The sequence below is a fragment of the Rhinolophus sinicus genome, linkage group LG05 (genome assembly GCF_036562045.2).
Source record: "Rhinolophus sinicus isolate RSC01 linkage group LG05, ASM3656204v1, whole genome shotgun sequence".
NCBI lineage: Eukaryota > Metazoa > Chordata > Mammalia > Chiroptera > Rhinolophidae > Rhinolophus > Rhinolophus sinicus.
Window position 1 is genome coordinate 15,798,325 of NC_133755.1, and position 18,087 is coordinate 15,816,411.

At 35.9% G+C, this 18,087-nt stretch overlaps 1 protein-coding gene across 1 annotated transcript in view; it reads left to right on the forward strand.

The window, feature by feature from the left end:
• NCOA1 (nuclear receptor coactivator 1) overlaps positions 1-18,087 on the forward strand; it is a 214,645-nt gene that overhangs the window by 26,870 nt on the left and 169,688 nt on the right. The window contains exon 2 of the mRNA XM_019712751.2: positions 17,562-17,693. The gene's annotated coding sequence lies outside the window, so the exon portion shown is untranslated. The remainder of the gene's footprint in view (positions 1-17,561; positions 17,694-18,087) is intronic.

The window sequence follows — 18,087 nt, forward strand, 5'->3', positions numbered from 1 at the left end:
ATCTCTCTTCTGCTGTATTAGTAGTGGTGGTCCAGAGGTCTACTTCTTTCTGTTATCTACTTATTGGTTCTAGTTCTATCTCTGGTGTTGTACAGAGCAAATCTCTGTCCATTTGGATGCATCAAAGGTTCAGATATTTTATGACTGCTTTGATGTCTCTGTTTGATGATAGCTGTTCTGTCTTCCTGTGTGCTTCTCTTTTCCAGGCTAATTTCTATAGCCCAGTTCTTGTATACCATTGTTTTCAGACTCTTGGAAATCCTAGATATCTGCTAACTGTAAATTCTTTACATCATTGTATTCAAAACCGCATAAAATGAATGGTTTAAATGTGATTCTGATCAGCTCATCTTAGAATGAGTATATTTTGTCCGTGGGACTAAAATAGTCCAAGTTTGCAATTAGAATTTCTTCTTTTTCAAATGAGTGTATCCTACATTTTGTTCCCATTAACTACTTTGGTCATATAAGCCTGTGGGTAAATTTATATATTTATTTATCTGTTTATTCATTTATTTATTTTCATAATTGACTATTAAGCCAGGACTTCCTATCTTCATTTTAACCTAAGAACAGAGGAAAGAATGGTGTAGCAAATCAAGGGACTTTAGGGGCACAAAGATTTGGGTTTTGCCTTTTATTAGTAAAGTGTCTTTGGATTGACTTAATGTGTTTTTAATAAAATGAGGGTAATAATGCCTCATTACTAGGATTGTTATGAAGAGTACATGAAATAATCTAGGGAAAGGACTTTAATATGTTTTATTTTAGTGTTTATTGTTAAAATCTTAAAAAATATTTTAAGTTAACATTAAATAGATGCAAAAATATATAAAAATATGTAACTGATGAAGAATACTATATAGCAGTCATTCATGTTCTTACTACCCTTAATTTATATCTAGTTTGTTTTTAATCCAGTGTCTACACTTTACATCATTTACCATTTTAAGTTTCCATTTATTGCGTTATCTAGCCTACTCAGCTTTGTGTTATCACCAGAAACAATGAACAAGTTTTTGAATTATTGTAACAAATCAATAGAAAAAATATTTAACAGGTCAGCCGGAGGCTGAACGCTGAGGCAGCCACTAGAGCCCTGTTCGTTGGTGAATACTGACGTTAATCAGCACTTTCTGGGCAGAGGTTTTACAATCAGCTGCTTCTCAGCCGGGAAGTACTTTTAACCACTTACTTTCTGCTTTTTTTTTTTTTTCTCTACAAGGATATTTGAGAGATCAATGTCAGATATATATTCTCTGTAGAATCCTAATTTACAAACCAATTTTTTTTGATATTGTGAAAACTGTTTGCTAATTTTATGAAAAAAATCAACCATATTTAGTTTAATAATATAATTTAAACTCTTCAATATTTTAGCTAGTGGTGAAATACACACATTCTTTAGTTGTAGCATATTTCAGATTTTTAAAAATTGGTTTTAAATTTCTCAGATTTTTTTAGTTCTCAGTGCAACCCACAGTGAACCAAGAAATCTACTACTTACTACTTAGATTTTATTAAATAGCATTTTATTAAGTAGTTTCTCACTAAAGATTGCAAAATACATCAGAGTTGTGGCCAAAGATTTCCAGTTATAGAAATTAGCAATAGCTTATTTTTCTGGTTCCACATTTGTAAGTCTTTAAATGGTCAGCAGAATATCTGAAGAAATGTCGAACAAAAAATATCCAGTTCAGTTTTCATTTAAACAATGATCAGTTTGTTTACCATTAAGAGCTAGAGATGGATCATTGTTTTAAGAATTGCATTCACCTTGTTATTTATTTATGTTATGACGTTTTAGTGAGTGAATCTTTATTGTGATTAACACTATGGAATTTTTAGCTAATCAGGAGTATTTATTTTGGGAAATAAAAGACACACCTGCTGAGCAGAAAAACCTGTTTCTTATACTTTACTTTTGAAATAATATGGCCCTGGGTATATGTTTTAGATTTTGGCTTTTGTCCATTTTGTCTCTCAGGTAGCTTATTGATTCTTTTCACCTACTGAGGCCCATTGTTTGTAATCTAGCTTTTGTTTTCACGTAGCTATTTCCCACTAGTTTGTCATCTACATGCAAATTAAACATAATAACATACATTCACTGTCCCAAGCTAAGTTAGTTTTTACTTTGTTCAGTACTTCCTTTAAAATGGCAAAGTTCAGAGTCCACACATATTTAGACTTGGATATATAAGACCTTTGCAAAAATCTTCAGTGCTGGTAGGGAAAGAAAGGATGAGAAATGTCTTGAGGTGGAAAAGTAAGAAAAAAAAAAGTCTTTATGAATATTTTAAATAGAAGATATCTTTTAAAAAGGGCTGATTGCTATGTAGCCAAATCTTGTAGGGATTTCTTACAGTCAGTTTTCTTTATAGCCTCATCTCATCAGTGTTAAAGCTTCATAATAAAAACAATGATTTTAGTTTTCTGAATGTTATAGTGCAAGACTACCTAGAGTGACCGTGATGGACTGCTCAGTTGAAAACTACCTTTGCTAACTTTTTGTTTCTAGGATGGGGGAAGGGAACAACCCAGTACCAAACAAACAAACAAACTGACAAAAAAACCCTTTCCCTTCCTTGTAAGCCCATAAATGTGCAGGTTTGGGAAATTTATCTTACTTTCAATGTTAAGAGATGACTTTTTATGTTTGTTTTTTAAGATGTCTGATGAAATTACAGAATATATCCACAAAAAGAGCAAGTCTTATATCTGTATTATTTGCTCACCGGATGAAATCAAATCTATGGCCTTAATGAATGCTTTTCATCTTTTCTTCCTTCCTTTGAGCACTAGTAGTTGCCCCCAAGAGAAGTCTTATTCAAAGGTAAACCCTGGTTTGTGTGTGTGTGTGTGTGTGTGTGTGTGTGTGTGTGTGTATCAAGAAGTGGAGTACAGCATAAGGAATAGAGACATGGTAATGGTTTTATGCAATGTCAAAGGGGTAGTAGATTGGGGGAGGAAGGTTATCACTTTGTGAGGGGTGTAAATATTTAACTGTTACACATTGTTTTATACACCTGAAATTAATAATAATAATAATAATAATAAAAAGGCAAACCCAAGCCGAATGTTGGTAGACTAAAGTTTAGGTGATAGTATTTGTTGGGAATACTTTCATTTCCAAGCAATATTCAGCTCTTAAAATGGTATTATCCTTACCCAAACCTCATCTGATGTGAACAGTAATAGGATAAGTCAGTAAAGTTGAATGAGCTTTGTGGTGGGAATTAGAAGTCCTGGGTTCTAATCCATATTCTGTTAAAAGTTCTGAGCTTGATTGAGCAGATCACTTTACCTCTCTGGGACACAGTTCTTGAATCTAACATGAGGGCTTGGATGTGATACTCTCTTAAATCTTTTCCTATTTAAAATGATCGCATAATTATTATACCTTCCTTCCTCTAAATGTCTGTGTATACTTTTTCCCTTTTTTTTTCTTGGAGGAAAAATTAAATGACTTTTTAGGACCAGTTCAATGAACTGGTGAAACTGCCAGTTCCTAATCCTTTAGTTTTGTTATTGATCATTCATTTATCCAGCAAACATTTATTAGGCATGTACAAGATTTCAGGTTCTTTTAGGTTCTGGGAATGAAAGATCAAGAAGACATACAGACTCTGCCGCAGAAGCACAAAGCAGAAGTAAATCTTACTTAACTAATCAAGTATGGGTTTACAGAGGAGGGGGGACCCCTAACCAGACTTTTATAATTAAAATGAAAAACTTTCCCCCCCCCAATAAAAGTAGTAGATTTTTTATGTAAAAATGTGGAAAATATAGATAAGCAAAAATCAGGAACACACAGTTAATAGCTTGGTATACATCTCTTCCCACCCTTTTGAAACTGGGTTGTATTTTATTATTTATTCAAAAAAATTTATTGTGGTTAAATACACGTAACATAAAATTTAACATCGTAACCATTTTTTTTTAAGTCTACAGTTCAGTGGTGGTAAGTACATTCACATTGGTGTGCCACCAGAAATTGGGTTTTAAAGGATGCCTAGGAGACTAAAAAGAGTCAGCCTGGGGAAAGAAGCATTAGAGACAAAGGGCATGATGAGAGCAAAGGTATGGAGTGCTGGAAAAGCGCGTTGTGTATGGCCACCGGAAGTAGTTAGGTATAGCGGGACCATAAGGGGTATTGGATGAGGAATGGGAGATATGGGAGTCATCAGTCACACCATGGAGGAACCTAACCTTAACTGACATAGAGGGCCAGTCCACTGACTGGAAAAGGGCTACTGAGGCTAGCCTGAACAGTTGGAGAACAGGTGGTGGCCCTGCTGGTCTGTGATTTCCACAGGTGACACAAAGGGAGTATGCTGAAAATATTTTAACATTGATAGAAATTTTTGAGAGTCTTTCTGTGATTCTGGAAGAACATGGCCATCCTTCTTGTAAGTATGAGTAAACAGAAAAATCACAGGTAATAAGAAGACTCGGCAGTTCAAAAGAAGGAGTAATTTGAATTTTCGTAACAGATAGCTCTCTGTGAAATAGCTGTGGCACTGCATCAGAGGTAAAAAATTCAAATTCTTAAACTCAGTGAGAGTTAAGGGGGATTGTCATGAACAAGGCACATTCTGGGGACAGGAAAACATTTTTGGAAAACAAAATCATTAATTTTGAATGAAAATATGTAGTAATAGTGAAAGTAGATTGGATGTGATCTTGAATGTGATATGAAGGCATTTTGAGTCTGTCTGTAGGAAGTTGGGAGCCAATAAAGGTTTTCAAGCTGGGAAAGGAAGAGACAGATTCATGATGTGATTTGAATTTTAGAGAACTTATTCTGGCCAGTTTCAAGAAGGCAAACTGAACACTCATTCCTTTTGCTTTATTTTGTTAAATCTATAGAAATAAATAAATATATATATATATATATATATATATATATATATATATATATATATATATATATATATATATATAGCGATGTATAAAAAGAAGGGGAATCTCCGTAAATCAGAAACTGTGATGCATTTCTGAAAATAGATAGGAAGTCTTGTGGGTAATACTCATATCCAGACGCAGGGTAAACCAGGAGCAGGAAGGGTCCCAGGGTAGTCAGTAGGGTGATTCATTAGCATTACTGCAGCATGAGCAGCCAAGCAGCTCCAACCTCGGTACATCCTAACACCAACTTGGGCCAAGCCACAGGTGAGAACTGCATGTAAGAGCCTGGGTCCGTGAGACTGGGAAGCACCCTGGGTAACTGGCCATACTCACACTTAGATGACCAGGCAGTGAGGCAGAGCGTCTGTGGTGCCTTCTGCTCCTCCTCTGCTCCTACGGAAAGCAACAGGAAATGAGGAGTATTCCCTGAATGAACTGTACCAAAAGAAGACAGTAGAATGTAACAGAATCCCAAATACAAAGATAAGAATCTTCCAAGGTTTCAGAAAAGTCAACACCATGAAATCAACAAACAGAAGAGCTTAGGGTCAAGTAAGAGGTTACTAGAACAGACTTCTAAAATAAGTGTAGCCAGTAATTTTAGAGAAATAGGGAATTTATTATATTCTTAACAAAAACAAGTGTTTATTAAACAAGGCATTTATTAAGAAGAGTCAGTTAGAGATCTGGGGCATGAAAAATACCATAGTTGAAATGGAACAATCTTTTTGGTGCCTGTGGAGGATGGATTAGAACAGTGCATGACTGGTAGCAGAGAGAACTGCTCTTTCTGGTGATTCAGTGATACAATGAGATCCTGAACTGAGATAGTAGCAGTAGGGATAGAACTGAGGAAACAAATACAAGAGCTGTTAAAAATATAGGATTAATAAGACCAATTGGGTGTGGGATTGAGAGAGAAGGAGCAATGTAGAATATTCCTAGTTCCTTGGTTGGTTGAGTGGAGAGGTAGTATTGCCAGAAACCATCATAGCAAATTCAAGGGTAAAAGCAGTTTTGGGGGTGGGGATGGAGGACACTACTCTTGCACTTGGACATGTTGAGATTGAGGTGCCTGTGGGACCCCCCGTGGAGAAATGTCTGTTAGACTAGTGGGTCTATGGATTTGGAATTCAAATGTTTGGGTTCAAGCTTGGGCTTGAGATTTGGAAGTCATACGTAAGTGATAGTGGATCTCATGTTCATGGGTGAGTTTGTTCAGGAAGAACGTCTAGACTGAGACAAATGATCACTACCATTGAGAGGTACGTGGAAGAAGAGCCAGCACAGGGAAGGGAGGGAAGGATGGCTGGCGAATAAGAGGTACACCGAGCCATGTCCCAGAAGCCAGGGAAGTAAGGGAGTGGTCAAAGGGTAAAAATAAGGGCCAAGGAGTGATTTGGCAATTAAGAGATGACTAAAACAGGAGCAGCTACAATGGAGTCGTGAGGCTAAAACCAGATTGTAATGGGTTGGGGAATAAACGGAAGGTAAGGTGGTAGAGGCTGTGAACATAGATTCTACAGACGTAAGTTTGTAGTGGAATGAGATCTGTGAGAGCTGGGAGGCTTGAAGGAGGAGAGGATGTTCATTAGTCGTTTTCTTCTCTAGCCTCCACTCTGATAGTTTCCTGCCCTTTTCTTACAAACATTGTCAGGTGTTTTCTTCCATTCTCTTCTAACCTTTCACCTCCTCCCGTTTAACTCTTTAGCTTCTCTCCCAACTCTGCATTTTTGTAGCACTTACTTCCTTTGGGAAGATTCATCTGACATCTTACATTCTTACTCATCTATGTATATGCTCTTGTTTCCTTAGCTACATGATACCACAAGTCTTCAAGGTCTTTTTGTGTCTTTAACTTGACCAGTGTCACACTGAAGATACTCAATTAATAGTCCTTGAAAATCAATTGCACGAATACAGGATGCAGAAATCCTGTTTTGGAATAGTTCTAGCCAAATATATATATATATATATATATATAAATAAAAAAAATATATATATACATGTAAAATTTAAAAAATGCATTTTAGACAATTAGAAGTTTGATATGACTTCTGGGCAAATGTGGGCAACCTTAAAATGCATTAATTGCAATATTACGTTCAGCTTACAGGAAGAATTAATTAGTCTGTCAGTGAAAATACATGTAACAGCTGTTGTTTGACTTTAATTCTGAATTTCATAATTAAAAGGGACATTGACAAACTAGAAACTTGTTCAGGAGAGGAGAAAAATGATGGGGGTGAGAGTGCTGGTTGCCAACCCAGTATCAGTTCTTTCTTTCTTAGTAACATAATGTGGGCACATCATTAAGCCCAACTGTAAAATGACATTTCGCAGTAGCTGTAAACATAAGTCTTTGGGTAGGACGTCTAGGAAAGCTCTTTAAAGGCGATGGACTCATCTGAAAGCCTCACAAGGGGCTCTTGTTCCTTCCTCCTTTCATCTGCCTAGGACACGGATGTGACTTCTGGAGTTTTCAGCGATCATCTTTTGACCATGAGATGAGTGAGCATAAATGCCAATGAGTAAGGTTGGCAGAGTGAACAGGTAGAACGAGTGGAGGTCCTTGGTCCAGCCCTACCTACCTCCAGACTTCTTAAGTTAGAGAAAAATAAATCTCTCTTATCTGTAACCCACAGGTGTTTGTTCATATGTAACTGAACCTAACCTTAACTGACATAGAGGGCCAGTCCACTGACTGGAAAAGGGCTACTGAGGCTAGCCTGAACAGTCGGAGAACAGGTGGTGGCCCCTGGTCTGTGGTTTCCACAGGTGACTCTAAGGGAGTATGCTGAAAATATTTTAACATTGATAGAAATTTTTGAGAGAGTCTTTCTTTGATTCTGGAAGAACATGGCCATCCTTCTTGTAAGTATGAGTAAACAGAAAAATCACAGGTAATAAGAAGACTCAGCAGTTCAAAAGAAGGAGTAATTTGAATTTTCGTAACACATAGCTCTCTGTGAAATAGCTGTGACACTACATCAGAGGTGAAAAATTCAAATTCTTAAACTCAGATTTAAGGAGTATTGTCATGAACAAGGCACATTCTGGGGACAGGAAAACACTTTTGGAAAACAAAATCATTAATATTGAATGAAAATATATAATGATAGTGAAACTAGATTGAATACTCCAGAAAATCATTAGTAAATAAGAAGACTAGTTCAAATGATGTTTCAGAGTTACAGAAAGATAGAGATGGAAATTATGACAAAAAAATAATATGCACAGTAAATAGATCCAAGAGAGCTGTACACATAAATTGGGTGTTCTAGAAGGAAAGAACAGAGATGATGTACAAGTAATCAGTAAATGTCCAAAAAAAAAATTAAAATGTTGCTAACCTGAAGACTTGTACTTTTAATAAAATCCACTAAATAGCAAAGAAGTTGAGTAATCACTCATCTAGTCATGTTTCTGATGTTAAAGGATGAGAGAAAATTCTGCGAGTATTCAGGGAAGAAAACCAAATGGTTTTCAAAGAAAACATCATCAGGTTGGTTCTAGTCTTCTATTTAATGAAAAAATGCTAGACTAGAGAATTACAGATCTTTGGATTTATGGACTAATAAAATGCTAGTAGAAATTTGAGTAGCATAAATTATCAAACTTTTTTGGCTAATGAAGTATATGAAATACAAACTAATAAACAATTGAATAATTTTTTGTTTTAGGTCGAACAAAACTTATCTTTTTTGATTATACTGAGGTCTAGTGAAAACATCACCAAGTAGTATTGATTCCTGGTGTGGAGTTGGTTAACTACTGCAGTGTCTACAAGGTCATGAGGGAAAAGTATGTGACCCCAGAGTTTTATACCTTAACACACTGTCATTTATATATAAAGTCAAAAGGTAGATTTCGAGGCATGGTTTCAGAAATTATACTAGCTTTGTACCTTTTCTGAAAAAAAAAAAAAAAAAAAAACGCACCCAAGGAAATACGCTATAGAATAATATGATTAATAAACTTGATTTAACAAGTTAATATTAAACTTTGTATTTATTTTATTTTGATTACCTGTAAAATAGTCATTAAATCTAAGCCACAGAAATAACAACATAGAAACTCAAAAGTATTTATTTTAAGTATTATGTTCCTACTGTGTATGAAGCAGAGAGCTAGGCACTGAGGATGCAGTGAAAAAAAAAAAGGTAATGTGATTTTTGTCCTAATGGAGCTTACAGTCTAGCAACTGATATAAGAAATAACGTGGTGGTTCCAATGCAGTGTGATCAGTGATGGAGAGGCTGCATGGTGGGATGCGAGCATAGAAAAGGAGCATTTAACCCAGATTTGGGAGAGAGCAGAGATGGCTTTCTGAAGAAGGAACGTCTGAGTTGAGGTAAAATGACAGGAGAGAGAAATTGAGAAGATTTCAGATTAGTTGATTGCAGTGACTACAAAGTGAGAGAAAGGAACAGATGACACCAGAGAGGTAACTAGGGACAGTGTCACATAGAACCTTGAAAACAATATCAAGGAATTGGGCTTTATCCTGAGAGGAATGGGGAACTATGAAAAGATTTTAATCATGAAAAAGTGATATGATCTGGTTTGTTTTTTTAGAACGATCACTCAGGCTATAGTGGGGAGAAAATCGGATTAGAGCCAGTAAAACTGAAGGTAGTGAAATCAGTTAGAGAGTTGTCTTATTTATTTGTTTGTTTTAACAATATATTCAGGTCAAATGTGATATTGGGATGGCTATAGTACGGTCAGAGGATGGAGAGGAATAGATGGATTTGAGGAAGATTGAGGCTTTGGTGGTTGGACATTAGGAAGATACAGAGGGAGAAGGACAGACCGGATCTTAAATTTCTGGCTTGTGCAATAGGTAGATGATGATGATGATGATGCCGCCATCCAAGGGGGATCCTGGGGGGAAGATTAGGGAAGGATGATGAGTTCAGTTTGAGGTGCCTGTGGACAGCTGCGTTGAGATCCAGCAGATAGTTAGATAAGTGGGTTTGAAGTTTAGGAGACAGAGATCTGGGCTGGAGCTGATTTGGAAAGTATCAGCATTGGAAGGTAATTAAAGTCATGGATATGAAAGATTGCCCAGGTAGAATGTGCAGAGAAAGGAAATAATTTAGGTGAAAGATCTTAGGAACACATCCATCTAAAATGAGGATTGTTCTAAGACTTTCAGAAGAAATGACTAAGAAAGTAGGACAAAAATTCAGGAGATTGTGAGCTAATGCTTCTGAAATGACTACTGGTGTTAAACAGATAAGTAGATGGATGGTGAATTGTGGGATCCAGGTTTCTCACTATTGGAGAGTGAGGTTGCAGATAACCATGGACAAGGGAAAGGCTAGAACAAATCACGTGGTACTGGATTAGGGTTAGAGACATCAGTATGAGCTCAGGTTTAGCTTAGTGTAGGTATGGATACAGACCATTATAGATATGTATGCATTATGTAGCCTCGTGTACAGACATATTTTCTAGCTCTGTCTAATGAAAAGGCCTAGAAGCAATGATGCCCCAGTAGCCCCAAGCACACCCAGAACCCAGATTTTGGTTTCTAGTACCATTCTCCAGCAAAAAGAAGTAAAGCTCCTTAGAAATGTCTGATTCTAGGACTGGGGCAGGGAAGATGCAAATGAGCTGGGAACATTTTGTAGGCCAGAAAGTAAGAAAATGCTCAAACACCAAAAGAATAGGGGCTTGGCAAAAAGATACAGGAGCCAACCTGAAAGAGTACCCAATGACCAAAGCTGGAACAATCTGAGCAAAAATAAGTAACATCGTATTGGATTATAACCCAAAGTATAAAGTAAATTTCCCTAAATACATACTGATTAAAATAAATGATTGAATAAGTAAGTGCCCCCACTTTTTTATTTATTCCATGCAGAAGAATTCCAAGAAATTTACGCAGACACTTCCCTCCTTCAAAGAGGTGGAAATTGAACTCCCCAGCCCTTGACTGGGGGTTACACTTGGTGACTAAAAGGGAATGGTTATTCGTGTAGAACACGTTTGAGATGAAATTAAGTCCAGGACTCAGGTATGGTACTTTCATGGGATACGGCACTAAAGAATATTGGTGATCTCAGTGGCAGTAGTTCTAGAGGAAAGGTAGATTTTTTGGGCTATTACTCTAACTTTAACCAACCTTATAGAGTATTCTGTGTGTTCTTTTTAGAAGATTTAATCACAAACTGACAGCTATTTAGTGTCTGTCAAAAGGTCACTTGAAATATCAGATATGAGAAGATAGTTTAATGAATATCTTAATTATGTATTCATCTAGTTTCTTATATTAAGTCTCAGAGAACAAAAGTATCAAGACTGTGTCACCTCAGTCTCCCCCGGTATGAAAATACCCCCTGTACTGAGTTCTGATTTAAAGATATGCCATCTGTCTGTATAGAATGTATCTGTAAGGAACCCATTTAAATGATGTGAATTTTCTAAAATTTGAAACTATAGTCCACTAGGTTCACTGTTCTTTGCGTAAATGTATACAGTTCTGATAAAAATTACATTTTCTTCTTACAAAAAAAATGCAAACTTTTAGTTCTGAAAACACTGACCCAAATTTGACACTCAGTGTCAAATATAATTTGCTGGTATCATGAACTTGATTAGTGTCTATTTCAGTTGCATGTTGTCGTATAACAAATCACCCCAAAACATTGTGGCTTAAAACCACGTTGATTTGTTATTTTTACAGTTCTGTGAGTCAGGACATTGGGCAGAGCTTGGCCAGGGGATTCTTCTGCCCTGTGTAGTGTCAGCTGGGATCCCTCACTCAGCTGGTAGCTGGGCTGGAAGGACCATGTCAGAAGACTTCACTCACATGTCTGGCACTTGGGCATGCCTCCATGTGCCCTCTCCACAGCGTGGGAGTCTGAGGGGAGGTGGCTTTCTTACATGGCTTCTAGCTTCCAGGAGGGAGAGCGGGGAAGCTGCCCGTTCTCTGGGTCTCGGGAGTTTTAGGACATCACTTTCACCACGTCCTGTTGGTCAAAGTCACAAGGCCAGACAAGATTCAAGGAGCTGGGAAATAGTTTTATTGTGATGAGTCCTCTTTACCTTGTATTTTAACTTGTAACCAATTCAAGTCCTCTTAGAAATGAGACAGGTTAACATTAAACAACAATTATTACCTTAATTTAATAGAAAAAATGGAATAATGGGGCCAAGCTAACTTTTACTCTTCTTATTGTCACTATAAATTTATCTTTGGATTAAGAAGTATCTTGGATTACTTAGAGTTGAAAATTTTCTAGATGTTTTTGCTTAGTAATTGGGGCTATCATTGAGAATTTCCAGTTTTACCTTAGTTTTCCTGATCTGGAAGTTTTACTGACACATGTCCATATTTTTTTTTAGTTCTGATAAACTTGGTGGAGCACAATCTAGCAAAGGCTATCATAATTTAAAATCCAGATACTCTTTGACTTGTAATTCCACTTCATAAGTGCACAGTTATTCTTTACAGCATTGTCAGTAGTGGCAAAATATTGGAAACAACATAAGAGTCCATCAGTGAGAGACTGGTTAAATAAATGATGAAGTATTTGTAACTATAAAATCATGAAATTGTTAAAGGAGACATGAGGAAATTCTATAAAGAGTGATTGAAGTAAGCTGTAAGATACATTAAGTAAAAAAATGATGAAAAGCTGTATAGTATGCCACCACTTTCTTTAAAAAATGTGTAAATCCTTTTATATATGTAGAATAACTATAAAGACACAGTAAATAAGGAAAGGGAGCTGAGTGATTGGGGAAAGTTTCTATTCACAGTTTACTTTTGTACCAGGCACATGTATTAACTACTCTAAAAATTAACCTCTAAGAAATGCTTTGATAGTTGTATTTCATTTGTTGGTTATTTTCTTGTGTAGGGCAGAATGTTGGTCGCTCCATTCAGAGACGACTAGGCTAGCGTTAGGGAGCCTAAAGGCCTGTAGGAAAGATGAAACACATGTACCATGTAACTAGGCTGCTTGATAGAGATTTCATTTTTGCATTGCCCAGATACTTTGCCCATTATCTTTATTGGATTGCTTATTTTCTTATTGTATTACAGAGTTATTTATATTCCAAAAACAAGTATTACATATTTGTTTTGCAGATATTTTTTCCAAGTTTGTGGCTTGTTTTCATAACACTGCCTTTTAAAGAGCAGAAGTTTAAAATTTTAAGTGCAGTATCTTTTTTTTTTCTTTTATGGTTTGTGCTTGTGGTGCCATATCTAGAAACTCTGCCTAACTCACATTTTGGCAAACTACAGCTGATTCAGCCGATTGCTTGTAAATAAAGTTTTATTGGGGCATGCCCATGCCCACATGTTTACTCATTATCTATGGCTGCTTTCATGCTACAATGACAGAGTTGCGTATTTGCAACAAAGACTGTATATAGCCCTCAAAGCGTATAATATTTACCATCCCTTTACTAAATATTTATTAGCCCTTTGCAGAAAAAATTTGCCAACCCCTGGGCGAAACTAGGGCCCCCCAAATTTTCCCCTGTGTTTTCCTCCAGAAATTTTGCATTTAAAAATATTTAAACCTATTAATTTTGTTATAAGATAGGAGGTGTGGGATGAGGTTCTTTTCTTTCCTTTTTTTTTTTTTTTTTTTTTGCATATTAGTTGTTCCAGTACCAGTTGTTAGAAAGACAATTCTTTTTCCGTTAAATTACCATGATATTTCTGTTGTAAATCAATTCATCATAAATATATAGATCTGCTTCTGGACAGTTTCTTCTGTTCCATTGATCTGCATGTTTATCCTTATGCCAGAATTACAATGTCTTGATAGCTGTAGCTTTATAGAAAGTCATGAAATCAGGTTGTGTAAATTTTCCAACTTTGTTCTTTTTCAAAATTGTTTTGAGTATTCTAGGTTCTGTGCATTTGCATATACATTTTAGAATCACCTTGTCGATTTTTATAAAAAAGCCTGGTGGGATTTTAATTAGGATTTATGTTAAATCTATAAATTAATTTGGGAAGAACTGATATCTTAATACCGATTGATCTTTGAAAACAGTGTATCTCCATTTATTGAGGTCTTTGATTTCTTACTTGGTGTTTTGTATTTTTGAGCATACAGCTCTTCCATTCATTTTGTTAGTTTTAGCTTAGGTATTTCTTTATTGATGCTAATATAATTGCTACTGTTTTGTTAATTTGTCTAATTATTAATTGCTACGATATAGAAATACTGTTGAATTTTGTATGTTGACTTCAGATTCTGCAATTATGCTAAGTTCCTTATTAATTTTAGTGGTAGATTCTTTAGGATGTTCTGTATTGACAATCCTGTCACTTGTGAAGTTGATTTTGTTTCTTCTTTTTTTCCCCATCTCTAGGCTTTTTTTTTCTTGCATTATTGTACTGGCATACAGTACAATATTGAATAGGAGTCGTGAGAGCAGATGTTCTTGCTTTGTTCCCAGTCTTAGAGGGAAAGCATTTAGTGGTTCATGATTATGTAAGATATTAGCTATTGATTTGTTGTAAATTCATGTCCCAGAGTGAGGATGTTCCCTTCTGTTCCTAGTTTTGTAAGAGTTTTGAATTATGAATGGCTGGTTTTTTCTAATTTTTTGCATCTATGTAGGTGATTAATTGATATGGTATATTGGTTGATTTTTTTCATATATTGAACTAAAACTGCATTCCTGGGATAAATGCTATTGGTCACAATATATATATATTTTATATTACTGGACTTGTTTTTCTAGTATTTGGTTAAAATATTTTGTGTCTGTGTTTATGAAAGGATATTTGTCTATAGTTTATTTTTATTAAAGTTTTTTGGGGGAGTCTGAGTTTTGTATGAGAGCAATACTATCATAAAATGAATTGGAAAGTGTTTTCCCATTTATTTCAGGTAGAGTTTATATAATATTGGTATGATTTCTTCCTTAGATGTTGGTAGAATTTACCAAAGAAGCCATTTGTCTTGGAACTTGCTTCATAGGAAGATTTTAAATTATGAATTAAATTTCCTTAATCTATCGAGAGCTATTTTTATTATCTAATTTCTTCAATGAACTTGGTAATTTGTCTTTAGACTTTCAAGGAACTGTTATATTTTATCAAAGTTATAGAATTTATTGCCATAAATGTTACCGTATTATCCTTTTAATATCTATAAGATTTCTAGTAATGACCCTTTTCATTTCAATATAGATAGTTTGTGACTTCTCTTTTTTTCTTAATCACTCTGGCTGAAATTTATTCAATCTTATTGAACTTTTCGAAGAACTAGATTTCAGTATAATAGATTTTTCTCTATTGCTTTTCATTTTCAACTTCATTTCTTCAAATTGCTTTGTGTTTAATTTGCTCTTTTTTCCTGCTTCCTTAAGGTGGAGGCTTAGATTATTAATTTAAGACTTTTCTTGTTTTCTACTATAAACATTTAATACTGTAAGTTTCTAGGAACTGCTTTAGTGATATCCCACAAATTTTGATATGTTCAATTTTACTTTTCATTCAATTAAGAATATTTCCTAGTTTCTCTTTTTGATTTGGGAGTATTTAGAACAGTGTCATTTAATTGCTAACCTTTGGTAATTCTTAATCTATATTTCAGTTATTGATTCTAATTTAATTCTGTTTTGGTCAGAGAAAATACATTATTTGACTTTGATTCTTTTAAATATCTTGAAGTTCATTTTATGGCCCAGAATATGGTTTTTCTTGGTGAATGTTCTATGTGCCCTTGCAAAGAATTTATATTCTGCTCTCGTTGTGTAGCATGTTTTATAAATGTTGAATTGGGTCAAGTCAGTTGCTGGTGGTTTTATGTCTTCTTGTTCTATTAACCAATAACAGGAGTGTTAATGTCTGCAACTGTAATTGTGAATTTGTCTAATCTCCTTGCAGTTTTTGTTTCATTTATTTTGATTCTAGGGTGTTAGGTGGAAACCCATTTAGCATTGCTATGTCTTCTTGATGAATTGATCCTTATCATTATGTAGTGTCCCTCTTTATCACTGGTAAGATTTCTTGTTCTGAGGTCTGCTTTGTCAGATACTAATGTAGCCATGATATCTTTTCTTTTCATCCTTTTACTTTAAATTTTTTAATTATGTTTTTATATTTAAAGTGTCTTATGGATAGCATATAGTTGGATCTTGTTTTTTCAATTTGTGATCTGATAATCTCTACCTTTTAATTGGGTATTTGAGTCATTTTTAATTTAATGTAATCATTGATAAGTTTGGATTTAAATATACCATCTTGCTAGTTGTTTACTGTTTTGAATCTTTGTTGATTGAATTGACCCAGGATTAGGCATTTGAGGGTGGTGAAGTGGGAGAAAGAAAGTAACATACTAGGTGGACTGATAGCTTGGGTGACAACCAAGATTTTGAGACTAAGGTGAACATAGCAACTGGAGAGATGAGAGGAGGTAGAGTGATTCTGGATTGAGTCTGGACTGAGGTTCGATAAAATGTAGTGGGATATTGAATGACAGAGATGAAGAAGGTAGGACAGCAAGACGGCGTAAGCCTGAGGGACAGAATGGATTGCTTGTGAATTAGGGTCTGGAAATGTCATTGTGGAGAAGGTTGATCTAATGCCTTAGCCTTCACTCTAGAAGGTTCTTTTCAAGAACCAGATTTAGCTCAGTGGTTGAAAGATGTGTTCAGTGATAAGGCTGAGGATGTACAGGTGATTTGTTTTACTATGTAAAAGGGGTTTCCAGATGTCCCTGGGGAAAAGATTGGAAGGAAGGGCAGCAGTGGGGGCATACCTGAGTGGCTGAGAAAGCATAGAGAACATTGTGGGCATGAAAATAGGAGAGAAGGTAGTTGGCCAGAACAGTTTGTGTTTTGAATAAAGCCCAAGAGTGACAGGGGTGAGAGCCACAAGTAGAATTAACTAGTAAGATTCCTGAATTGATCTTGTCTCCTGAATTGATCTGTGGTATCATGAGTGTCTCTGGAGCCTGCTCCACTGTGTCTTTGTGATCTAAAGGGAATAATAGTAAAAACTTAACCCAGGGTGATAAAGCCTAAAGCAGTTAAGCTTTAAATAATGAAAGCCAGTAGGGCTCACATTTCTTTTAAGTATTCTTTGGTGTCTGCAAAATCCCCACTGTTTGGAGGTATCTTTGGACTGGGAAGACACAGCACTACCATTAGTTTCGTAAAATCCGACTTGTGTTATCCCACTGCCAATGACCCAGGAATGAATGGTAGACATCATACTGGGTGCTTCTTTATCATAGACGTTGTTGTCTTCAGGAAATCCTGTTTCCTCCTACTGTTCCATTTTACCTGAAAGTGGGTGCTGAGGCTATGGCTGCTGGCTCTGATGAGTGAGCTAATGTAGTTATGAACCCCTGTCTCCTTGGAATACCAATACAAAGTCTAATTTGCTGCATATCTCCTTTGGGGATCAATCTTTTCAAAGCTAGTAATCAGTTATCTCTTACCAACTTTCTGTCTCTCTCTTCATCTTTTTCAATTTTTAAAATCTATTGTTAGGGACAAGAATGGGAATTGGCATTTCTTGAACAACTAAAGCATCTGTTTAAGAATCTTTGTTTGCTTACAGAGAAACAATGATGTATCACCGTATCTAAAATCTAATGTTTTCAGAAAATCTGTAATGTTTTCAGTAGACTAAATGTGTCATCTTTCTCCTACTTTAGATCTCTCCATACTAATGGAAACGTGACTGGAACTGACTGATGATAAAATCAACGACCATCAGGCAAGATCATGTAGTAGAAATTTTTGCTTCCAGATGAAGACACCGACATTTAGAATTTCTACTTTCTAAGGTATTTGAGGCACAATTTTATTTTAATTTGACTCCTTGGCAGTCATTTTATAATGTGGGTTTCTATATATAGATTTCATAAGTTTAAATTTTTATATTAGAATGGTTAACTTTTGGAGAAGAGTTCGACCACCCCCCCTTTCTACCCCTCTTTTTTCCCCCCAAGTCAAGTTGTTGTCCTTTCAGTCTTAGTTGTGGAGGGCGCAGCTCAGCTCCAGGTCCAGTTGCCGTTGCTAGTTGCAGGGGGCACAGCCCACCATCCTTTGTGGGATTCGAGGAGTTGAACCGGCAACCTTGTGGTTGAGAGCCCACTGGCCCATGTGGGAATCGAACCAGCAGCTTTCGGAGTTAGGAGTGTGGAGCTCCAACCGCCTGAGCCACTGGGCGGGCCCCAA